Source organism: Cupressus sempervirens, chromosome 10 (assembly GCF_028749045.1).
Source record: "Cupressus sempervirens isolate cs-2001-9-10 chromosome 10, ASM2874904v1, whole genome shotgun sequence".
Taxonomy (NCBI): domain Eukaryota; kingdom Viridiplantae; phylum Streptophyta; class Pinopsida; order Cupressales; family Cupressaceae; genus Cupressus; species Cupressus sempervirens.
Window position 1 is genome coordinate 579628121 of NC_143127.1, and position 27071 is coordinate 579655191.

Genomic DNA, 27071 nt, shown 5'->3' on the forward strand with positions numbered 1-27071 from the left:
CAAATCCAATCTTGAATGCCATAGATCAAATAATCATCTTTTTGGGCATAAAAAGAATCCACATTTTTGAAATCTTCTAAGTTATAAAAACTAATAAAGACGCTTTGAGTAAGTTTGCAGTTGGACTCACCCTCTTTAATCACCCATCAATTTAACCATTGGTTGCAATCTCAGCGCCATCTATGGGGATGGGTCTACCTAAGAGGGTTTTAAGTGCTCCACAAAGATCAAACTCCACTCACTTGGGTCTTTAGTGGTTTTTCTAAGTTAGAAAATTCCTTGAATGTGCATTAATCTCGCTCACACTTCATTTGGGCATAAAAATTGGACAAATCTTGATGTGGAGGGCCTCCAGGCGTGCGCTTGGCAATCGAGTTTCACACATCTTTGTTTTGGGCTTAAAACAAACTCACACTCAATCTTGAATGCCTAACAATCAATGAACATTGCATGGTTTGGACGCATTTCCAATGATGCTCGCATTTCTTATGTTGACGATCTCTCGACTTTCATTATGGTGACGATGTTGTCAAATTGGAATGAACATTGTATGCCATAATCACAAGTGTCTTCAATCGTAGCTTACAAAATCTAAATCATCAATTGGAATAAACGCGTGTCTTTTAAAGCCCAAGATCATGTACGTGGTCTTGTTTTACACTTTTTAGGAGGCCTGCTTGGGGATTTCATCACCCCTTGGGACGACCTCAACTCCAGCGTTCCGATGGAGTATAAAAATCGGGAGGTGAATCCAAAGACACCTCTCTTGGAATCAAGATTTTGTCACTCGGGCTAAGCCTCAAGGAACTTTATACCCTTGAGAAGTGAAAGAGGAGAAGTGGGTTACCGCTCCTCTCAGCTGTGTGACATCTTTTTGGTTTCATCTATAGATTTGGGCTTCATGTACCTTGCGTATATCGAGGACTCCCTAGCTATAACAAATTTCATCCTTGTAGAAAACTTCCTAGGATGTTGGTGTGTTTGACGTGCTTGCTCGAAAATTTTGTCTACTTGTTTGTTCATAGCTTTTGAATGAATGTTTGCCAACTTTGGTCAAAATCCCAAAAAAGCAGAAATCTCCCAGCTCAAGGCATACTTAGCGTAGTCACTGCCTCATCAGAAAATCATCCAAGCTCCCCCACTGCCATCGAATCTATCTAGTTCCTTGCTTTAGAACAATCCCAAATCCAAAGTCTCTCCAAATCATCCCCCCCAGCCAGCTAGCAACCCAATCCAAAATCACACCCAAGCCTTTAGAGAGTTGTTGTCATTCTGCTAGAATTTGCTATCCAATCAATCCAACCAATCCACCAGCCTCACCAAGGTTATCCCTTTTACAGAGCTTTGTCTAGGGTAATCTATCTTTCTCACTTGTTATCCCTCATCACCTTGAGCTAAAGGTTGGGATCCACAAGTGGTCAATCTCATGTCATGCCCATAGGATCATTAGTCTATCCTTAAGTTGACACAATCTCCACCGATCCAGTGCATAGGAAAGCAAAACTCTCACTTTTTGATAGCATGCCCTTGAAGTCTTCCATCCATAGGAAAGCCAAAAATCTCCAGCTAATCCTCCTTAGGTCTGTCATACAGCTTTGACTCTCCCTAGGAAATCCTTCATCAGCCAATCCAAAATATGCGCTTAATCCAAATCCAACCATGAGCTTTCGTGTTCATCCATATGCAAGACCCCATCCCCATCCGAATCATCATCAAAACATGAAATCCCAAACCTATCATGATGTGTTTGGTCGTATTGTCCTTTCTCCCGCCACCTCCTATTCCAATGATGATGAAAATCTTGTTGACTATGATGGGTATATTGAAAGCCTTAGAAACATTCCCCCAAGCATCCCACAAAATCCATGCATTCTTCCAAACTATCTAGTCATGCCATGTGATATCCTAGCTTCTCCTCCATCACCCAATCAACCAAGCTTCCAATCTTACACCCCCATCACACTAGCTATTCCTATCAATCCACCTCCACCTCCGACACACGAGTCTCCAAAGAATCTCCTAGAGGAAATACAAGAAAAGTCGCCTCCAGCAGTCGATAAGCCATGTCATCTAATCCAACCATGTGAAGTAGTCAATAATGAAGCTTCCCCATCTATAATATCACCTCCATCTCCCACAGCTATCATCCCCATACCATCCATCAAATTGCTAAAATCCTTCCACTTATCGCAAGCATCAAAATCCCACCATCTATCAAAACCCTCCAAATCCTATCCACATCACCTCCAAGCATTTTCCAAATCTCCCATAATGACCCTTATGCATCCATCTTCTACTCACCCATCTCCACTACTGAATCTCCCATCTATCCATCCGCTATCTTTGAAGAGTCCATCCCTTCACCTCCTATTGCACCATCCACTCCAAACCAATCCTATCAAGATCCTACCCAAAAGCATGTTCACATCCCCCAAAGCATAAACGAAGATATCATCGTACCATGTCTTCCATCCATAGTGCAGTCACTATCCCCTCCATCTCCAAAACCTCAAGCCATACCTCCTCTACTGCATGATATCTTTTCATCCGATCAGCTAAATCAAGATCCTATCCTACCATCTCCTCCACTCCATGCTTCCATCTTACCACCTATCCAAGCTATTTCACCATCTATAATATACCCTCTTGGTTCACTTACATTCATCCATAGTGGCCTCCTCTCAGTAGAAGAATTAAGAATAGTATCTCCCTATTGCAGTACATCTGATAAAGCACTTCCACCATTTTCTACAAGCAAAAAGTATCCTCAATTAGTTCAAATGCTCAATCGATGGCATTATCAAGGTCCAGGTTTAGGACCACAAGAGCAAGGAATTAGAAAGCCTATTATTGCACAAAAAAATCTAGGATTTCATGGTCTTGGATATGTATCCAAAGGCTCACCATCTAAAGGTGTTGGTACACCACACCCCCAAACCAAGCCTATCTCCAAACCCCCCATGCTAGCCTCCCATCACTCCTTCAAGAAATCTTATGTCATCCCCCCTCCACCATCTTTGCAACCTAAAACAACCTACCATATCCCCCCTTCATCCGCTAAATCCATTTTGGGTCCCTATGTTCCAAAATCTACCATCCTCCATCCTCCTATCAGCCATCATTCAAATCCTATTCCCTCCATTCCTATGCAAGATCAGAAAAGGCACATATAAAGGCACATCATCTATCATCATCCCCCTACACGCTCTCCCATATCCTCTCCATCTCACAAAGCTTCTCCTAACCATCTTCCCAAAGCTTACCACAACAATGCAAATGCCAACTTCAAAATGCATAAAGCTAAAAATCCACATCCTAGGAAATTATATGTCTATTCTAAAAGACATACTCCAAAAAGGAAAAATCCAATCAAAGAATACAAAATAATGCAAAAGCTTATGAAAAGAAAATCCAAAACCATGTGGATCCCAAAGAAAAAAGTTGAAACCCAATGCATAATGGCATCCACCATTGCTAATCCTCCATCCAGTGACTCATGTACCCCATCTCCTAACTCCATCTTGGGTGCCTATATCCCCAAGCATGCTTCCACAAATCCTCCATCATGCCCACATCTACCATCTATCCCCCATATGATCTTTTCACACCCATCCCAACATGTGCCAATGTTGCTCTTGCAAGCATCCCCATCTCATGCTCCTTTCCAACCTTTTCATCCCTCCATCTCCTACCATCAATCCCATCTAATCCAATCTATTGCATAAATCACACATCCGGTGTACCAACAGCTAGCAACAAAATTGAACATTCCAATAGCCAGTGAAAAATCCCAAGAAAGCCAAAATAGTTGAAGAAAGCCAAAATCATTCCAGCTAAGTCCAAAGTCAAAAAGTCAAAAAAAAATAAAAATAAAAATAAAGTGTCCACTGGTGAAAACTTGGCAATTCAAGTGCCTTGGACAAGTACCATGATGAAAACTTGGCAAACAAGCATCATGCATAATCCCGCCATCCCTAGCTTAGCCTATCACCCTCATGCTTTTGGTTATCTCTTGACATCCAACTCCATCTTCCAATCTATCCACCTATCCTCCACCCTCCATCTTCCATCTCACACCATCCTCTTATCTCTTGCAACTTCAGCCAACCATCCCAACTATCATCCATCTCCCTAGCCCCTTCAGCTTTTTCCATCCTAGCTTCAATCCTATCACATCCATCGTAAGACCTCCTTCCACATGTCATCTTCTGACTGGGGGCACTGCATTCCTTGGAGATCTTGTCTTGTCCATCCTCCCTTGTCATTAGTATCTCGCTCTAGGCTATCCTCATGCAAATCTAATGTCATCCTCTCATTAGCCATTCACTCTAGCGCCATCTATCCGTTCAGCTACCACCAACCTTAGCATTGTCCCCATCATCATCATTGGATGCATCTTGTCAAATCCATATCTTTCATTATCACCTCATCCTTAGCTTCTACCTCTTGCACCAAATTGAGCCATTCCACTATCCTCTCATCCTGAGCTTTTTATCCATCTGTATCATACCTAACATTGGTCCGTTAGCTTGTGCCATATCTTGATTAGCTCACTTGTAAATATCTTGGTCCATTAGCTTGTACATCCTCTTTAGTTTAGTACCATTGTATCTATCCAGCTTTCATGTCAGTTCCTCCTTGATCAACATCTTGCACACATCGCACAACCCTTGGTTAGCTATTCCAATGCATCCTTTAACTAGATCTCTTGTCACCAAAGTGTTATCCTTCTTAGTTTAGCTTGCCAGAAGCATCACTCATCTAGATCCTCCAGGTTAGGTGCTCTCCGATAGATCCTTATAGGATATAGCTTTCCTCATGTCTGATCTTGGTCCGTTAGTACCTCATCCTACCCATCTTGTTGGAAAATGTTTCTCTTTTGGATTTTCACTTTCTTTTGATTTGGAATCTTCCCTTTTGGGTCTTGAAGTATCTTTTCCAAACAATCTTTTTGTTCCCTCCTCAAAGTTGCCACGATCTTCCATATCATGCTATACTGTGAATGGGGCAATCTGGGCATAAGGTCTTGATCAAGTCTTTTGTTGGTTTTCATTTTCTGCTTGTGGGTTACCCAGTGTTGGTTCCACTCTGATTCTTTCGAGATTCATGTGTGATGCTGGGGCAATCCTTGCGTGTTTGTTTTGAGTCAGTCTGTCAGTCCTCTGGACAGTTGGTGAAAAGGCCTTGATGTTCTTGGTAACCTTGGCAATTAACCAACAATCCTATAGCAAATCTAGTGCTCAACTACATGGTGGTACTTCTCTTTGAAGTATCCCCCCGCTCAAAAAGCTTCAATGGTTTTCCTTCATCTCCATTATCCCCCGTCCATATCCAGCATCCGTCTCTCCTACCCCAGCTTATGCATCAGTATCTCTTTGAATCACTCCTCACCTTTAGCTTTAGGGATCCACAATCCTAGTCTTAGGGATCCACCAATCCAAATCAATCCACCAAGCCTCATCTTTCGAGATCCACAATCCTAGTCCTAGGGATCTCCGAAACCCATCTTTTGCCAATTTGACTCTTTGAAATCTTGTTGCATCAGCTTTTTAATCCCCTCATCCATCTCCCCATCCTGGATTCCTTTTATAACGCTCTGCTCCTTCATCCTCTGTAATCCCTGAGATCTTAAGCTTGCTTCCTCTTGTGCCTCTGATTCTCCCTTTATCATTCTTCCGTAGTGAGAGTTTGAGCTAACTAAACCTCTTCTCTTAAGCCAATCTGAGTCTTCTTTCTCATCTCGAATTCTTGTACTTTTCAAGAAGTCGTTGAGCCTCACTTTCTCTCCTCGCCGCCTTCTTGAGGGGGCATCTTGCAGTCCATTCTCTCCTCTTTTGCTCTAGCCTTGGGCATCTTATTTTCTTATCTTTGATGCCATGCCACTTGCGGCATCACATCAAAGAGGGGCAAAATGTAGACACCTAAAAACTTTTAGAAAATAAAGTATTTTTATTTTCTAAAAAATTCCTGATGACATCATCATTTATTAATTAATTAATTATTTAATTAATTAATTTATTTTTATGCCATTAAATCCTTTTATCTTAATTAAAAATATTTAATTAAGGAATCCCTCCCAAAAATGTTTAAATCTTATTTAAACATTATTTCCTTATTTATTATTTATTTAATTAATAAATTGACCAAAAAACCCAAAATAAATAAAAAATTTATTTTTTGCCCAAAACTTGGCCAATTTCCTTAAGACCACTAACCTCTTCCAAAATCTTCTAATCCTTCTTTAATTTTGATTAAAGGCTAATTCCATCATTTCCTACCCCTAATCCCAACTCAAAATATTTAATTAAGATTAAATATTAATCCTCATGTTTATTAAATTTTTTTTAATAAATATCTCCTCAACCCAAACCCTTGAAATAAATAAAACTTTATTTATTTCCTAAAAATCTAATTTATCCTCATCCTAAGAAGTTCTAGACTCTTCTAGAAAGTCTTCATCCTCATCCTAGGAAGTTCTAGACTATTCTAGAAAGTCTTTATCCTCATCCAAAGTCTAGACTCTTCTAGAAGATGTCTTTAAACCTAATCCTAATCCCCTCCTAACCTTGTCACATTCCCTAAACATGGGTTAAAACTTACTAACCGAAGCCAAAGTTAACAAATATCTCCTCCTTCACCCACCTTCATTAAATGCCATCCACTTGCCTATCTCTAAGCTAATCCTAAACCATCATAATCCATCCTCTAATCATTTGCACAAGCCTAAGCAAGCTTAAAACCTTCCTAATCAAGCCCAAGTCAAAATTCCTCTCATCTCCTTCAAAATATCCCAACCATAAAACTTTATGAAGCCCACTTGGCAATAAATGACTCTTCCAAGACCTTTTATTTCTCTTACAAGCCATTATGAGGGTCTTTATGAAGATTTTATCCCTTGAGCCTCCTTTGTTGACTCATCCTTCCCCTTTCCTCCATCTTCTCACCCTATGACATGTGTCACTCCCTGATTGGCTGTAAGGAAGCACAATCCATGTGCTCTCCTCTCATGCAATCTGAGCCCTCCATGAGCTTTTTCCCATCCTTGCATCTTAGCCCTCAATCCCTCAAGCCTCTTGCCTATAAATTGGATCCTTCCCCTTTGCAAAACAACACAATCCATGAAGTAAAGTCATAATGCCATTTTAAGAAGCCATTTTACATCAAAATCATACACTCACACCCAAATTCCAACTCCATTTGAAGCCATTTTTGAAGCATAAGCTTGAGCATACATCCTATCTATTTAGACAAAGCCACTCAACAAGAGAGCTTCTTATTGAGAGAGTCCATTAATGGCTCATATTCTCAATTGAGAGCTCATCTTAGTCTATCTTGAAGTTTATGAATTTTGTTTAGTTTGTAGAAGCTTTATTTAAATTTGGTTTCTATTAGCATACTAACATTGCTCATATACAAAAGTTAGACATGATATTTGGACATGTGAATAATGATTTTGATAAATTTTATGGATATTTGAATGGAGTAAAGACTATGATTCAAAATGAGAATAATTATGTAAATTTGGATAGTATTAGAAGAAGCATATCAGCATGCCTTGAAAGCTGGAGAGGTTTTGACAAAAAGGCATGAACAAAGATAAGGAGGAAGAGGAGGAATATTTTATAGAGGTAGAGGCAAATATTATGGAAAAAATGGGAGATTTGATAGTATAGTGCAAGATAAAGAAAAATGTGAATGGAAAGATGAAGATAAAGGAAACACCAAGTGGAAAGGTGGTAGTTCACACCAAGAAAAAGATTGTTCTTATCGAGGTAGTGTTAATAGAGAAGTATTTTCTAGAACTTATTTTAAGTATGGAGAAGAGAGTCATAGAGCTTTTGAACTACCGAGGTCTACCAAGTGACACATGACAACTGCGCATGTCCACTATATCACACAACACTTGATCCTTATACTACCCAATCTGGAAATCAACAAGACACTGCTCCCTCACTTTCAAAGCATGGTCACCTTGCAACCAGTCAATCCTATAAGAAGTCTCATTGTCTTCAAACCAAGTTTATGAACCGTATCCTTAGCAACAAGGTTATCAGTACTACCACCATCCACAATCACCTTACAGACTTATAACGAGTCTTGAACAAACTAGTCCTTTGATAGGAGTCCAGTGTCCTCTAACCAACCAATATTTTTTGAGCTAGTAAAGTCTCTCCTTTCTCAGGTTAACTGTCCTAGACTTTAACCCCATTCACAACAGTAGCTCTCCTCCATGAGGATATTCAAAAGATCTATGCCCTACTTCTCCACATTTGTAGAAAGTACCCTTAAACTCACTTTTATATGTATTTCTCTACTAATCAATAGGATTTGGTTCATCTTCATCACTTGGTTTAATTTTTTCCAAGTTGTCCTACTTCTTCTTCCCTCTGGAATCACCTTGAATTTTCCTCTTCAACTTATCTTTTGCCTTTAGGGAATATTGATAAGCATCCTCAATTGAATCAATCTTCAACATGTCAACATCATCTTGGATATGGAATCTCAAACCTCACTCTAAGAAGAAGACTGGAAGTAGTAGTGGAACTAGTTTGGCTAATGAGATTGAAAGAGAGAAGTTGTTGATTAACTTGAAGAAGTGTTCATTTATGAAGGAGGAAACTGTGTATTTGAGTTTTGTGTTTTCTATCAATGGTTTTGAGATGGATCCTAAGAAGGTAAAATAAATTCTTGATTTGCCTACAACAAAGAATGTTGTGAAAGTTAGATCATTTCATGGTTTGGAAAGTTCATCATAAATTTAAGTTTAATTTGTAATGTTGTGACTGAGACAATGCAGGGAGATAAAAAGGAATCCAAGTGGACACAGGGTGTTGATAAAAAAATTGAGACTTTGAAATAGAAGGTTGTTGAGTTACCCATGTTAGATTTTCCTAATTTTAGTAAAGTATTTCAAGCAGAATGTGATGAAAGTGGTAGTGAAATTGGACTTGTGTTGAGTTAGGAAGGTAAACCCATTTCTTTATTTAACGAGAAATTAAATGATGCTAAAAGGAAGTATTATGTGTATGATCAATAATTCTATGCTATTGTTCAAGATTTGAAGAAGTGGAGACATTATGTGGTACCTAACGAGTTTGTGGTGTATATTGATCACAAGGCTTTACGGTGTTTGGGAAGTCAACATAAATTGAATTAGAAGCATATGAAGTGGGTTGAGTATTTGCATAATTTTACATTTGTTATCAAGCATTAAAGTGGAGTCACTAACTGAGTTGCAGATGGATTGAGTAGAAGGAAATATTTTTTGACCATGATGAAGATTGAAGTTATTGGTTTTTATGAGATAAAAAATTTGTATGAAGTTGATCTTGATTTTTTGGAATTGTGAAGAGTATGCAGAGCACCAAAATTTTCAGATCAACCAAGTATGTATAGAAGATGATTTTATTCAAGAAGGTATATTGTTCAAAGTAATTTAATTGTGTATACCAAGGGTGATCTATGGGAGTTAATCAAATGAAGGAAAATATTAAAAGTGGCTTGGATAAACATTTTGGTATTGATAAGACATTTAGTATTCTCAAGGAGAAGTATTATTGGCCTCAACTGTATAAGGATGTTCAAAAGTTTGTAAGGAGTTGTGGAGTTTGTCAAGTTGAAAAGGAGTAAGTTAGAATGTTAGATTGTATACAACTACTTCAGTACCTAAGAAACCTTGGAGTGATATCAGCATGGATTTTGATCTTGGATTACCAAGGTTAGCAAGAGGGAATGATTCAATATTTATTGTTGTGAATAGTTTTTTCAAGATAGCACATTTCATACCTTATAAGTGTAATCACCCAAAAATGGTCACCTAGACTATTATCCCCCTTTATAGCATTTTTGTAAAATCACTTATTTTGATCAAAACCTCAAAATTTCATTCATTCAATTTTATCCTAGAGTTTGACCACTATATCCTAAGTTCTTATTTAATTAAAAGGAAATTGTCTCCCTTTCATTAAATAAAAGACCACATTTCCCACTTATCCTAAGTTGTGCACACATAAAACATTATTCTCACTTTAATAATAAAAGAAAAGCCTTTTCATTTCACATGGGGCACACAATTCAACTCTTGATTGTGATTGGTAGGAACACTTATGCACATGGATCACTCCACTTTCATTCTCCATCCTTGATTAGACCTCTATTTCCTCATGATATCCATCATTTATTTTTATTTAAAAGGGAGATCTCTCTCCTCATCTCATTAAACTCACACTTTTACTAAAGTTATGCTATAGGAATCTTAGGTACTCTTTGAAGCTCTTGAAGACATTGTGACATCACTTTCATTTCATAGTAGCACTGTAGCTCATTTGCATTAGTATAGCTTCTTTTATGCTTTAGATTAATTCATCTAGCTTAAATATGAGGATTACAACACTCTCATTCTTTTTAGTTAGTTTCCATTTTGCATTTAATTTAGCTTAGTTTCATTTTCATATCATTCCATAGATTCTTGGACACTTGTATTATCGTTCTTGTCTTCAAATCTCCCACTTCATGGTGCACCTTGCAAAGGGGCTACATATCTAGGTTCATTTGAGAGCCACAATACTTTACTTTCACCCTTTGCACATCATGAGTAGCGAGATCTAAGTCACCATCCAAGCTTCTCAATCTATGAGTTCCCTTGGGTAGAAGGACTTAAAGAAGTGTACATTTTTGTACATACATAACTATGTAATAGTGGCCTCTCTAGTGGGAAAGTGAAAGGTGTTATGCTCACTATGCCACCACTATGCTAAGGCTATAAGGAGACCATGGTTTGCTTGGATATGCGACATTTGCTACAATCATCCAAACCCCATGGTCTCTAACCTACCTCCATCTATTCATCAAGCTTTCACATAAGTCTCAAACCAACCACCACATGTGCCCTAATATCAAGGGCCAGAAATACGTCTTGCATAGTCAAAATTCATGAGAATATCAATATCTGTTAACTGTGACTCAAAGTGACATTAACCACATCATAATTCAACTAATCAAGCCAGAAAACCATACGCAAATATAACAAAAAACATTTTAAAAATGACACAAAACCCATGCGAGGCTAAACAAGTATTGTGTGATAATTTTCCCTATACCCATGTGATACAATGTTTCTATGTGATACTTCACACACTATCTTGAAATAGATGGGCAGGGTCAATATGATACTCTGTATATTGTCTCTGTGATACTTGTTGCATGCTAGAAGTATCGCATGATAGTTTTCATAAATATGGTACGATACTTTATAACATATTGCATATTTTTTTGAAAACCTATCTATCCCTAGAAAAATGTGCTAAAATACTCATAAAAACACTCAAAATGCTCAAAAAGTCAAAAACTTACTGGTGGTCTGTACTGTGGAGGCCGATTGTGCAATCGGCTACACTCAGATCAATGGTTATGGGTCAGAATTCCTTTTTGGGCTATCATAATCTCTCTAAAGCTCTCAACTCTCAAAAATTAAATAAGAAAAATGATTTGAAAGAGACCCCTTGAGCCCCTTTTATAGCTTTTGACCCTATTTTGACCTAATTTTTAAGATCCTCATATTTGCATGAAAATTGCACCCTTGGCTAATTTTGATGTCTTCGATCCATTTTAAGGATTGAAATCAAAAAATGAGTTGATGGTCAAAATCATGTTTTAAAATTCTTCTCTCTTCTACGCAGTTGGCTGACCTTTTGCGGCCTAATATTTGAATCTTGCTAGGGAAACATCATTTCTTCATTCCCTCATCATTTCTATGCTCTTCCAATCTTCTTGTTCCTTCTATTTCATTCCATTTCACCTTTTCTTCTTCTCTTGACATAATTTTAATGCTTTACTTTTCTTTTGTCAATCTTAATCATACTGGGGCATGTATTCACCATGTGGTGGTCACTCTTTGGTCTTAATTGCTTATCTTTCATAATGGACCTTACTTTATCACAATTTGATCATATTTGGCTCATTTATGCATCTCCTCTATCTCATTTCACTTTTGATCCCAAGGGGGCAATAATATTCTATCATTGTTGTAAATTTATTTTCTATGGTTGCCTATTTCTCAAGAGCATATGCTTGACCTTTCCATTTTATCTTGATCTATCTACTTGCTTTGATCAACATATTAGTACTCATCTTGAGTTCTAATACTCTCTCTCTCTCTCTCTCTCTCTCTCTCTCTCTCTCTTCCCCCTAGTGTTTAATATTGTCACTAATAGGCTGAGTGTTAAGGATTTGCTATCTCTCTGCACTTTGTTCTTCAGAGTTAGATCACTTTTCTGCTTTCTTAGGCTTCTTCACTCTCTGATGTAATGTATTCTTAGATTGATCACACATTAGTAAAAGAGGGGAAAATGTAATCCCCCAAAAATGGTCACCTATACTATTAGCCCCCTTTCTAGCATTTTTTCTATATCACTTATTTTGATCAAATATTCAAAAATTTATTATTCAATTTTATTGTATAGTTCAAATATTATATCCTAAGTTCTTATTTAATTAAAAGGAATTTGTCTCCATTTAATTAAAAAAAAATTGGGCATTCCCACTTATCCTAAGTTGTGCACACATACAACATTATTCCCACTTAAAAAGAAAAGAAAAGTCTTGTAGTCTCACATGGGGCACAAAAATCAACTCTTGATTGTGATTGGTAGGAACACTTGTGCACATGGATTACTCCACTTTAAATATCTATCCTTTATTATACCTCTCTTGCCTCATGATCTCCATCATCCATTTTTCTTTAAAAGGCGGAGCTCTCTCCTCATCTCATAACACTCATGCTTTTACTAACATTATGCTACATGAATCTTAGGTACTCTTTGGAGCTCTTGAAGACATTGTGACATCACTTGAATTTCATAGTATTACTATAGCTCATTTGAATTAATATAGCTTCTTTTATACTTTATATTAATTTATCTATCTTAAATAGGAGGATTGTAACACTCTCATTCTTGTTAGTTAGTTTCTATTTTGCATTTCATTTATCTTAGTTTCATTTTCATAGCATTCCATAGATTTTTGGATACTTGTAATGTTTCTCTTATCTTTGAATCTCCCATTTGATGGTGCACCTTGTAAGGGGCTACATATCTAAGATCATTTGAGAGTCACAATACTTCACTTGCACCCTTTTCATGTCATGACTAGGAAGCTCCAAGTCATCATCCAAACTTCTCAATCTATGAGACCCCTTGGATAGAAGGACTTAGAGAAGTGCATATTTTTGTGTATAAATAAGAATACTTCAGAAACTATACATATTGCAGATATTTTCTTTAAGGATATTGTCATATTGCATGGATTATCAAGGAGAATCATCTCTAATAGAGACAATAAGTTTGTTGGTTATTTCTGCAAGAGTTTATGGAAGAAGTTGGATATTGAGTTGAAGTTTAGTTTTATATGTAATCCATAGGATGATACATAAAAAAAAGTCGTAAACATAAGTTTGGGTAATTTTTTGAGATCCTAAGTTGGAGATAAAGTGAGTAATTAGGATTTAGTATTGGCACAAGTTAAGTTTTCATATAATAATTATATGAATGGGAGTACTGGAAAGACACCTTTTGATATTGTTACAAGAATGCAACCAATAGGTATATTATATTTAAGGGATATTTTTGGAGACAAAAAGAGGAGTGTTGAAGGATAATAAATTTTTGAAGTTATGTAGTCTTTGCATGAGAAAGTGAAACACAAGTTGGAATAGAGTAATTAGAAATACAAGGATAATGCAAATAGGTTAAGGAGATCATTTTTTTTTGATTTTGGTGATGAAGTGTTGGTTTATTTGAAGAAAGGTCGATTTCCCATTGGCACATATAGTAAGTTGAAGATGAAGAATTTTTTTCCTTATAAAATCTTGAGGGGATTTGACAATAGTAATTCTTATGAAGTTGAGTTACCTAATGACATGGATATATCACCTATATTCAATGTTTCTGATTTGTATGAGTATAATTAATGTGATGAAGAGGTTTTTGTACCAAGTGATTATCCTAAGAAACAGATGGAAGAGATTGAATAGATTTTGTACTAGAGAGTTGGAAAGAGTACAGGAGGAAAGGATTGCATGGAGTATTTGGTAAAGTGGAAGAACATAACTACTAAAGATGTTGTATGGATTTCTCAATCCGAGTTTGATTTAGCTTGGGTTGTGATATCTTCATGATTTAGAGAATCGTTTATTTAAACCTTGGGTGTATGTTCTAGTTATCCTGCTCGATTATGTGAAGGTGCTCAATTACTTCCTTGAACCTACTAAGTGGCTCTTGTTGTAGTTGGCTTGATGGATTCATTATGTCTTCTTTCATCGAGTTGGCTTGACTTAGATTGAGGCACCTATTTGCTGAGTGATCATTGCTTTGTTCACAGCGTTATTTCTTTACTTCTTCACAAAGCATGCTCAATGACTTGTTTGAGTTTATTTGGTGATGCTTGGTTCCTTTTTTCACAACGATGTCTTTTTTATTCTTCTTTGAGATCCAACCTACATATTTAATTTATGAGTTGGATTTAATGTATGGGATTGATCATTGGGAAGTGTATGGACTTATTTGGTTTCTTTATTTGTCCAATATAGATCTAGGATCCTCTGTAAGTCTTTTTGGAAAGTATAAAGAGGGAGTTAAGTGTTAGGTTTAGGCATCGATATAGAGGTTAGAATTTGGGAGTCTGAAAGATCCGAGATCATGCATGAAGTATGAGGAAACTATTTTTTAATTAAATATTTTTATTGGCCTCAGTTGGGAAGGCCTTAAAACCTAACATTTATGAAGATAATTATTGGATCAATAAAGATCTTATTATATCTCTTCTTTTGGCATTATCTCTTGGTTACTTTGCATCTGTTGTGTTAACTCAATGAGGTTGCATGGTAACTGGGTGAGCCTTTGGCCCTAGTTATCATTCTACCTTGCATCATAGATTTTGTTATTTCCTAAGAGTTAGCACTGGTAAATCCATAGATCATGCGAACACTGATAAGTTGTAATTGTAATTCCCTTAAAAGTGTAGATTCTCAAAAGAGTTCTAAAAATACTTTTACAAGGTAAATACTAATAGATCTATTTGTACTTATAGTAAGGTACAAAGTCACTTCTAACAAGGTGAACCCTCTGAAAGAGTAGTATTTGCAATCACCTAAAAATGGTCATCTAGACTATAAGCCCCATTTCTAACATTTTTTCCTAATTTATTAATCACTCATTCTTGATCAAATTTTCAAAAATTAATTTGTTTGATTTTATCCTATAGTTTGAACACTATATCCTAAGTCATTATTTAATTAAAAGGAACTTTTCCCCATTTAATTAAATAAAATACCACACTCCCCACTTATCCTAATGTGTGCACACATAAAGCATTATTTCCACTTTAAAAATAGAAGGAAAAGATTTTTTTTGTCTCACATGGGGCACAAAACTCAACTCTTCACTATGATTGGTGGAAACACTTGTTCACATGGACCACTCAACATTCATTGTCTATCCTTGATTAGACCTCTCTTTCCCTATGATCTCTACTGAACATTTTTCTTTAAAAGGGAGAGATCTCTCCTCATCTAACAACACTTATGCTTTGTACTGATGTTATGTTGTAGGAATCTTAGGTGCTCTTTGGAGATTTTGGACATCTTGTGGCCCCAACCTCTTATTTGAATTCCATATTTGTTTAATAGAATGCTTGTATTACTGTAGATTTTATTTTATACTTTAGATTTAGCTCATCTAGTTTGATAGGAGGGTTGTAACACTCTCATTTTTGTTAGCTAGTTTTCATTTTGCATTCTATTTAGCTTAGCTTCATTTGCATAGGTTCTTGGATACTAACATCATTGCTCTTGTCTTTGAACCTCCCATTTTATGGTGCACCTTGCACGGGGTTGTGTATCTATGTTAGCATGAATGGTGATGGTATTCCTTTGGGAGAGTATCCTAACCATTGGAGAGATTGTTTAAATGATCAACATGTTGCATTCATGATTGTGTTTGTCATTGATGTCAACATAGTATTATTTTTGTGAAGATTGACAGACTAGAAAATAGAGAATGAGGTCGTATAAACTATGTATTGATGATCAATTCAAGCATAGTTTAGGATATATTCTAAATCATGTCCTATTTCTATGGACAAGTGTGCGTACAAGGAATTGAAGACATGCAAAAGTTATTCATGAAAAATGGAAGACATTAAGAAGATAAAGTACTTGATATAAAGTGGTTTTTGATGATTAATTTGTATCTCTTAACTGGGATAGAATCATGGTAAACACAATTAGACAGTAATAGTAGACAACCTGATGATGACGCTAGTAAGTGTGCAAGGTCATCAGTCACACATGTGAGAAGTTGTAAAGACTGCGAGCCAATAATAACTTGTTATTACAAAAAGATGTAATGTTTTGTAATATCTTAATGAGGTTCTATTATAATTAATCAGGAAAGCCTCAAGGTTGACTCAAGGAATTATTTTGAGGATATGGTATAAAGGAAGGTTATTTTCCTTGTGGAGAAGTGTGATATGTAAGCAAGTGTATATGCAAGTGTGATATGCAAAGTATTTGGTAAATGTGAGCAAGCAATCCAAGGGATTATTTGGATGCAAAGTTGGTGATCTGGTATTGAGATTAGAAGAGGGTTGATCCAGTCAAAAGGATAGAGGAGTTTGAGTATTATTCATATTATATTATTCTACAAGGAATAATATAGAGATCAGTTGGATAGTGAGTTTGGTGCTCTTTCCCCTAAAGTTGTTTGGACAGTTGGTCCATTTGCCTTCTACAACTCCTAATAGGATTGGCACAACTCCTAATAGGGTTGGAATCTCCTAACAAGGATTCAAAGTCTCATAAATAGGGACTAATATGCACTGAATGTATTTCATTGGCTCCTAATAGAGTCGATCCTCTTACAAAGAACTTTTATATTAGTACATCATTTTGTGGGTACCATACCCCTTGGGCTTTTCCCTCTAATCAAGGGTTTCCCTAGTTAACATACCTAGTGTTATTGTGTATGTATATCTTCTCATGGTTGCTAACTATATTGTTCACATGGTTAAGGATTAATAAGGTTGAAAAATGCTTTAATAGTTGGATAAATGATTCACCACCCCCGCCCCCCTCTTATTTTTCTTGGTGGACATTACTTTCTAAAAATTGGTATTAGAGCATTAGGTCCTTGAAGAAAAAGCTTAAAAACTTAAGGAGATCAATGGTGGGTCACTTTAGAAAATAAATTTCTAAATTTGATGGAGTTAACTATGATAGTTAGAAGGAGAAGATGAAGAATCATTTTCTATGTATAGGTCTAGGGTATTGGCCGATGACAAATAATGGAAAGAAGATTTTGGAAGAAAGAGAACTTGACGATTGTAGTGAAATTGAAAGAGATTTTTTTATGTGCAATATGATTTCTAGAGAAGTATCATTGTTAGCTCTTCCTGAGAATGAATACCATAAGGTAAATTTTTTTGAGACATCTCATGAAATTTGGAAAGCCTTAGAATCTACTTTTAAGGGTGATAAGCATGCTAAAAGAATTAGACTATAGAATTGGATATGTTTGTTTCAAGATGCTAAAATGTTGGAAGATGAATCTATAAGAAACTATATTGGTAGATGTTGAGCTGTCATTTTGCATGATACTGAATGACATACATCCTTTCAAATCTCTCTTGAAAAGTTGATCAATGACCAATTCCAAGGTTACAGATGGCTAATTTTCAACTTGCTAGGTAACTCAATTGAAGATAAATGTGTATGTTCATGAGGAGGCCTTTGTTGGTTCAAACCATGTTGCTGAAATATAACCACAAAGAGATATTTTATGCATTTTCTATTTTATGATGAATGTAATTTATCAATGCAACTATATGAATTCCTATTTTAAGTAAGTGTTTGAAAAGAAAATATAAAGATAGAGTAATGAGAGATTGAAGAAAATAACTAAAAGGGAAATTCCTAATGGATGTAAGCCAAAGTAACAACACATCTACAAATTAAATTATCAAAAGGATTTGGTAGGAAACCAATGAAATTAGGAGCAATGCTTCCTCAACTCCATTGATGCAATTGTTGATAGGAACTTCAATAATAACTGAAAGATGTTTCATGTTTAATTGAATTGTGAGGCCACAAAAAGAGTCATCACATGAGACAAAATGCTATGAAAGAACAAAGATGATCCTTTCTCCAATTCATCACAACAACAAAATTTTTTAACACAAGGAAAACACCATAACTATAAGATCACACAATCATAACAACACAATAAAACCATTGGATCCATTATTATTCATGAACTTGCATCTACAAAAAATAACACACTCTAGCAAGAATAACTACACTCAGAATGAGAGAACCAATAGCATATATTATTGCATCAAAATAATGGCCTGGAGTACATATTACATCCATGTATTTAAAATAAACCCACTCCTCCCTTTGTGTTAGGAGTGAGAGCTCTTTTAACGCAAAATTATGCTGAAATTAATAATATAAATCTAATTGCACTTATCCTTTTAGGTGCGAACCTATTGAAGGTGCACACATGCACACCTATTATGATTTTAATACCTTGGCTAAAGTATGGATTCTGGGGAAGCAGATAGTGGAGCAACACAACAATAATGGGTGTGAAGGTGTGGTTGCACAGAGGAGGTAGAGAGAAGTGAGGTGAGGTGGAGAGGTTGAGGTCTATTTTATAGATCCTGACACAAATGGGCACCCCCAAGGGGTGCACATGTATGCACCTCTAAGAGTGTGCAAGTGCACACCTTCACTTGCAAGGTAAAATTCCTCCCATAAACTGATATTTCGCCTTTCTAACATGTTTGTTTTTTCTTGATTGGACACCAGGGCTTGACCTAGACTGAGGGAGGGTCCCAAATGATCGAGGCTTTAGACTAGATGTCTCATAGAGAATTTTGAAATTAGCGGGTCTCCATTTTGTGACTCAAAACGAGGCATGCGTTGTGAGAGTACAAAAAATAGCCCCAACAAAAGGGAAGAAATGGGAAAGGAATTTTTTCATCAATAAGAATTCTTTTAACATGTGTCAAGTGATAACTGGATGTCAAATATTTCAAGCAACTTTCAAGTCCTTTGGAATTTGAAACTTCAAAATCTCAAATCTTTGGGCTTAATGTGTGCTTAGTGTACCAATTTTCTTTGATGTCTCAAGGTGTAGTCTATCACGAGTATCTAGAAACTTGGAGAAAATATTTGGCTGCACTGGTCAATTTATTAAGAATCCTTATAAACTTGTTTGTCAATCATTATCTGACTAGATGAGAGAATCCGTTCTGAGGGCTCTTGGCAAGTTATCAATTCTTTCTCTTTTGACTCTTTGGTAATCTTCTTTAACTTGCTTCGCAAAGCTCACATGTTTCCACTTGATTCTCCTTGAATATTTTTATTCATTGTATCAAATAGGATAGTCATTTTGGAGTGCATATCCTTGTATTTGATTACCTCTTACAATTGTCTAGAATATATAAATCTAACACCTTTTTATTCTTGTTTTCTTTCTTTTCTACCCTAAACATGCTTAGATTGTGTGGCCAAGGTATTGGTGTTCCTTTCCAGACCTATTATTAAGTTGATAACTCTTGCATTCCTCTTTTATTGAACTTTTAGAAGACTCTCATGCTAAATATTGATCTTAGTAATTCTTTAAAGAGACCCTTTGTCTGAATTGGAAAGTTTTGAATTATCCCTTTCTGCTGTCAACCTAGATTCAAAAATCACCTAGATAATCAATTCTTAAATTTGTAAAGTGTTGAGAAATATCAATATGTGATTCTAATTTGAAGACTAGAAGTCATCTATAACTGCAAGCAACACCTATTTTTTCAGTTGGTACAAGAAACAACATCATTTGAATGCTTTGACAAAGAAATACCTCTTCCCTAAAGTTGAAACTAGATGGGGTGATCTATTGTATGCATCAAGAAAGAATCTTGATCACACCTAACCCTTAGACTGACGAGGAAAGAAAGACACAACTTAAAAGCAAACACACGATCAAAAGTAAACACACTTGTGGAAAGTTTTTTAAAACAATAGTTTTTTAAAATTTAAATTTATTAATTGTTTAGTTTTTAAAGATGTTTTCCATTTTAGGCTTCAAGATAATGTTTCAAAAAATGGTCATTGGCTGGGAATGGAACCAATTCCCTTTGTAAAGAACTTAGGCTAAAATTATTTTCTCCCAAAATCTCTGCAATCTGATAAGGACTAATCCACAAGCATTGAAACTTGGTATGACTGCCTAGTTTTTCATTTTCCTTGTCCCATAGAAGAACAAGGTATTAGATTCTAAAATATTTTTTCGTGGTTCACTTGCTGAACCAATGTTTTATGACAACCTAACATTTTGACATGTGATCTAAGGTTGTTTTCCTCTTCTCATCCAATTCCAAGAGATTCATCAACCTGATCTGGACTTTGTCAGCATCCTCAGCATACCCTCTCATAAATGCCAACATTGGAATCTTAAGATTGAGTGAGAACATTGGTTCATGTCTATAGATGAGTAGGTATGGGGAACATCTCAAAGCATTCTTAATCCTAACTCTGTCTATCCATAATGCATATTTCAATTGAGTGTGCCAATCTTTTGGATTTTCCTTGAGCAGACACTTTATCACTGTAATAAACTTCTTATTAGTGGACTCTACCACACCATTCCCTTGGGGATAGTAATTAGATGAAAAATTGATTATAACTTGACTGTCTAATGCCCATTCAGTAAGGAAAATTGACGTGAAGATGACCTATTATCACACATCAAGAAAAATGGCATTTTAAACCTAGTGACAATGTGCTCTATTAAGAAATCAATAACCACTTTTGTTGTATAGTTTCAAAATTTTTTAGCTTATGTCCATCCCCCACTTGGAAAAATGGTGCACCTCAAATACTAGTTGTAGTGGCATAGCTGGGTGTCTTTCCATGTTGACACTTGTTTGACAAGTGTGACAAGAGCGTACATGTTCAAATGTGTCCTTAAAAATTGTAGGCCAAAAGTAATCTAATCTCAAAATACGAAGGGTCGTAGCCTCTGCTGACCCATGTCCAATGATGTACTTATCATGATATTGTTCCAATACTTCTCTTTCTTCTTCATGTCCCAAAAATTTCAAATAAATCCCCTCATAGTTCCTTTTATATAGTTTCCTATTGAAGCATGTAGGATTCACATTTCATCTTAACTCCTCTATTTTGGGAACTATTCATCCATTGAGGGTATTGATTTTGTAAGAGATAATACACAATATCTTGATACCACACATCTATAATTATTTCTTCATCAATGTCTACTTGAGACACTATGATTTTTTATTCATTATCAATTTTGATCTCATTGTCTACTTTGATCTTGTTGTCAGCTATCATCTTGGTCAACCCTTCTCCTCTCACCAGCTTCATTGGTTGAATTTCTAAATCAAACTCTTGTAATATAGCCATCCATTTTCCACTTCTTTCACCTATTTCATTCTACATCACTAATTATTTTACTACAATATTTGACACAATAACATATATCTTACTCCTGAGTATGTAATGGTGAAATTTATGGATTGCCTTTATCAGGGTGAATGATTGTTCGTCAAGATTAGAATAGTTAAATTCAAAAATCTTTAATGGACAACTCATGAATGTGATATGCCTCTCATCTTCTTTATCTTTTGTTTGTGTGAGAATCCTTGCACATGAATGTTTCAAAGAAAAAGAATGGATTTTGAAAGGCAATTCATAATCTATACTCACAAGTACTAGAGTCGTAGAGATAACTACTTTGATGTCTTCAAAATATTTCTTGATATCAGGAACCTATTTAGTTTTTACTCTCTTCTTTAGCAAGTCATTAAGGGGGAAAACTATCTCAGCAAACCCACTAATAAACTTGCACACAAAATTAATCTTCCTAAAGAAAGATTTAATCTCTTTGTGACTATGAGGAGGTGACAACTTCAAAATTGCTTCTATCCACTTAGGATCATTGTATATCCAAACTTTAGAAATAATGACCCAAAAAAATTCCTTTGGTAGCCTTGAATGAAAATTTCTTAGAGTTAAGAGATATGTCGTATTTTTGACATCGGTTGAAAACTTATCTTTGTACATGCTGTTAAACTAGTGTGCAAAGAACATTAAGAATCAAGCTAACATTCACAAACTAAATAAACTAGCAATATTTATGATAAGACAAATGGATCATTGTTGAATACTTTGAGATTTTTCCATTTTAAGAACACGACTCAAAGCTACACCTTTTCAAGGGTCACAAGATAACTTGATGGAGCCTTGCATGGTTTAGGGTCTATAACTTTAGAAAATAATTTCCTCAATATATGTATTCAACACATTTTGATATGTAAGTCTTAGGGGGTGGTCCCTAAGGTAAGATGTCTTTGGATGTTTTGAGATCAATGGATTGGGCAGGGGGAGGGGGGGGGGGGTGGTAGAATGTTGGTGTAATACATTGGTAAGAGGTAGTTATGTCAACTTGGAGCAGTTTAACTACTCAGGCTATTCGTCACGAGAATTTAATAGCTTCATTCTCTACAACTAGTCCATTCTCTCCTTGTATTTATATTTTGTCTATGATCAAAATAATACATCAATTTTTTTATTAATATATCTGACACACTCACTGTTAAAATCATGTGAATTACATTCTTTGCAACATTGTTTTAAGGATCTTGCTTGAGTGAAACCCTAAAAAATGTCTACATCTATGACAAATGAACCCTCAATAACGGTTTGACTAAATTCACTATACTTTTCAACATATTTAATCTGAAGATAGACAATCTGTTACTTTCGACAAGTTTCTGAAAGGGTGTGGAAAAATCTTTTGGGCTAAAGAACCTCAAAGGAACTTAGTTGCTAAAACTATGTAGCCCAAATAAATGACTAGTCAAACATATCCCACCAAGAAAATCACATTAGAAAAAGGAACTCTTCATTTCTGAATTTTGTGGGATCTCACAATTTCTCCAACGTGAAACCTTAAGAGGCAATATGAAGAGTTAACCTAATGCTAGCACTGCAATGTTGCTCCATCTCCTCCAAGCATTGTAGATTGCTTAGTTGTATGTACACTTATCATCAATGGGCATTTGTTTCTCTATACACCATTTCATTTGCTTCTCTTTGGACACATTGAAAAGATCAACAATCTTCCTAAACATAAAAGAAAAATGCGTAAAAACTAGATGAGTAGAGCACTCAAAAAAAGGGTATTGACATGGATTTTGTATACTCACTTTACACACTCCTTGATTATGTCTCAAAATATATCCCATGTAATGAATATTATCAAAGCCCTCCTCATAACCACCATTGCCAAGTCTAGGAAGTTCAATTTTATTTGTTGTTCAATTTTTCCAAAAAAAGAGAGAGAGATTAATAATCAAATTGACAACTATGAACACACAACTCAATGTAATAGTTGTCTAGATAAAGTAGTTAAAACTTTGATAAAGGTGCAATCCTCAATCCCAATCCTGTTAGAAAAAAAATAATGTCTAGAGAGACATACATTCTCTCACGTCGTAAACCTACACTTTTTTTCTGAAACATCTTGCATCCATAAACACAACCAATACGAGTTTGTCAAAAAACATATGATTATTATCTTTGTTAAAAAACATGTAACTTTAGGCAAGAGCCTACAACACAATAGTAAATTGTGAACTTCTTATCTAAGAGGTCTTGGGGTTCGAATCTACTCAAGCTTAACTAATAATAATGATCAAACATGGTTTTGACTTGTTACCTATATAACAAAATTAAAGAATACAAGTTCACTCATAGACATATCGTATGAAAAAAAAATCTTTAAAAAAGTTGAATCTTAATTGATTGTGTTTATTGTTTAATAACTAATTAATACTTTGTCGTTTTCCACTCAAACTATGCAGATCATGAAGATCAAACACTGAAATTTTCAAAAAAAATCCATGATACTTTTGATCTTTTTCAAAATTAAGAATAAAAAATTAGTCAGCTCTACATTTTTATGGGAGGATAGTCGCATTCCAATTTGAATTCGGACACTTAATTACACCATTCATTACATCCCATGCCCAAAGAAATGCAAAAATTGATGCAGACAGTTTCTAATATTCGAGAACGTTATAACAATATTCTTTCGACATTGGTCAATGCATTGATTAATGTATCTGTATTAGATTCAACCAGCTCGAGCGAATATACTTTCTCGATGGTGTTGAATTAAATATGTTTTGATAAAATCTATGATTTATATTTATGTTTTTGTTAGAATAGATAATGTTATGTTTTATTAAGAAGCTTCAATTATATGTAACTAATATAGCATGCACTAACACTAGGTGCATAGGATATGGTAATGGGCATTGATAGGGAATGCATTATACAACTATTATGTTATCTTGGTTAAATGTCAGTGTTAACCCACATGTAGGGGTTAGCATCTTATGTTTATATATCATGTGCATATTGTCTATGCACTTATAGCAATATGGTGTGTACCTAATATTTTGTGTTTTTAAAATATTTTTAAGTTCATTTGAGTGTGTTTTGAGTAGTATATTAACCCTTTGTAATGAGGAAATATAAGACCGATTCATTCTCTTTCATTTTCTCCTTATATATTTGGATTTTTAGGTGTGTTATGGGTTACTTGTGGTGATTAGTTTAAAGACTACTCTCAAAGGCATTTGATGGTTAATGTGTGATGGACACCTTGACGCTATGAGATCATGTTGCTTGGGTAAGTGCACCAAGTTGTGGTGCCAAAAGGCGGGTATAAGTGGCCACTTTCTTTTTATTTATTTATTTATTATTTTTTTTGTTTTTTGAAATCAAATTTTTTTGAACTTTGATAAGAATTTGAAGATAGTTACGCTCAATATTTTAAGATATGACAAAAACAAAAGTAGTAGTCCTTTGAATCTAGTTTCTAAACTGCTATTTTTTTTCAAAATGGTTTAGTTTTAGGTCTTCAAAATAGGGGGCCACAAAAAGTGGTACTATTTTTTTAGAAAAAACACAACATAGTGCGAAGTGTGGCCCCCCTAAGCTTTTAACTTTTTTAAAAAAATTCTTTAATCGCTTTGGTCAAAAGTTACCTAACACCGTGTTGTTTATCCTAGATTTTTTGGGTAATTTTATAATGTGTAATTTCTTTTAATATGAATTTTGTAATTAGACACATGCCAAAAATGGAAAATATCTATGTGCTCCCCTGACAAATGATTAAAAACTAATCTAAAATCAAAACTTGTTTTTTTCAAAGTGTGTAGAATGGAGTCTAGTTTCTAAAAAACTAAGTTGTTGCAAAATTTGACGAATGAGCTAAAATCTATACCCCAATTAGTACATGTTAGTTTTTGACAGAAAATGGATATACATTCAAAAGAAATTATAGTTGAAAGGATTGAATTTGTTCAAATTCAAAATAAATTATATGGTTATATAGCTAATACAAAGATCTACAATGTCATGTAACCTAATTTTATCGAGGCTTAACTGTGAGGAAACTTGAAGGAGAGCACACAAGAAAAATCAATCATTTTTTGTATGCTTGCTACAAAACAAGTCTCAAACTAGTTTAGAAACTCCAAACCTTTGAGTTGGATCCCCAAGACAAATCTAAGCTTGGGCTTGGTAGAATCCAAAGATTTAAATAGCGTGCATGTGCTACAACGCACACATGCTATTTAAATCATTTTAAAATTTAGACTCACATAGTGCGTATGTACTATAGTGTGCACACACTTTATAAGCTTGGATTTCAATAGAGGGAAGAAGAGAGGGAAGGAGAGAGGGAGAAAGGGTAAAGAGTGAGAGAGAGTAGAGGATGGGGAGAGAGTAGGAGATGAGAGAGGGTGGGATAGGGGGAGGGAGAGAGAGAGAGAAGGGAATGGGAGGGGGTGGGAGGGAGGGGGGTGGGAGGGAGGAGGGAGGGGGGGGGGGGAGAGAGAGAGAGAGAGAGAGAGAGAGAGAGAGAGAGAGAGAGAGAGAGAGAGAGAGAGAGAGGATAGGAGAGGGTGAGATAGGGGGAGAAGGAGAGAGAGAGAGTAGGGGTGAGAGAGAGAGAGGGAGAGGGAGAGAAGAGAGTGAGGGGAATGGGAGAGGGTAGAATATATATATATATATATATATATATATATATATATATATATATATATATATATATATATATATATATAGAGAGAGAGAGAGAGAGAGAGAGAGAGAGAGAGAGAGAGAGAGAGAGAGAGAGGGTACAGGGGGTGTAGGGCACCCATGCAAGGACAAGGAATAATGGTCGACATCAACCATCCAAGATGATAAGAACCATGATTTGATCATGTTTAGACATGTTAGATATTGAAATTGGTCACTTGTAAAGGGCATTGCTTCAGGATGTTTTATAAATCCTTATTGCATTAGTCCTATATGACCCTTAGTTAGGAGTCTTTGCTAGTTTTGGATTAAATAAGACCACCATGGTCTAATAACTAGGTCTTATTTATGTTTTCTTCTTATATTAAGCTTATAGGAAGTGTAGGAGTTAGTTTTGTTGTTTATAAGGCAAAATTGCACTTTTTGCAAAAGTTGTTAATTAGCAACTTTTAGCCAAGAAGTTGCAAAACTTGAAAAACTACCTCCGATAGCCTAAAATGTAGTTGTATCCATTAGAGGAAGGATATTTAAAGTTATTTCATATATCTCTAGTCAGAGAGAACCATTGTATGAAAGGATTTATTGATAACTAGAGAGAACCATTGTATGAAAGGATTTACTGATATCAATAAAATAAACTCTATTTTGTGCAAAAATCCGTTGTATTTTCTGTTGGTATGGTTTTGTACATAACTCCTGACATCTACAAATGATATGGTTGGATAGGGGAAGGAGTTAACATGCTTTAGAAGTTGATTTGAAGTCATTTCATTAAGTAGGGTAGAAGTTACATTCATTCTTGCAAAATTGATTTGCTAAACCCTTAAATCTAGGGCATCCATCAAAGATAGACCCCTAACTTGACTTTCCAATAGTGGATTTGTATAGCCACTTGGGAGGATCA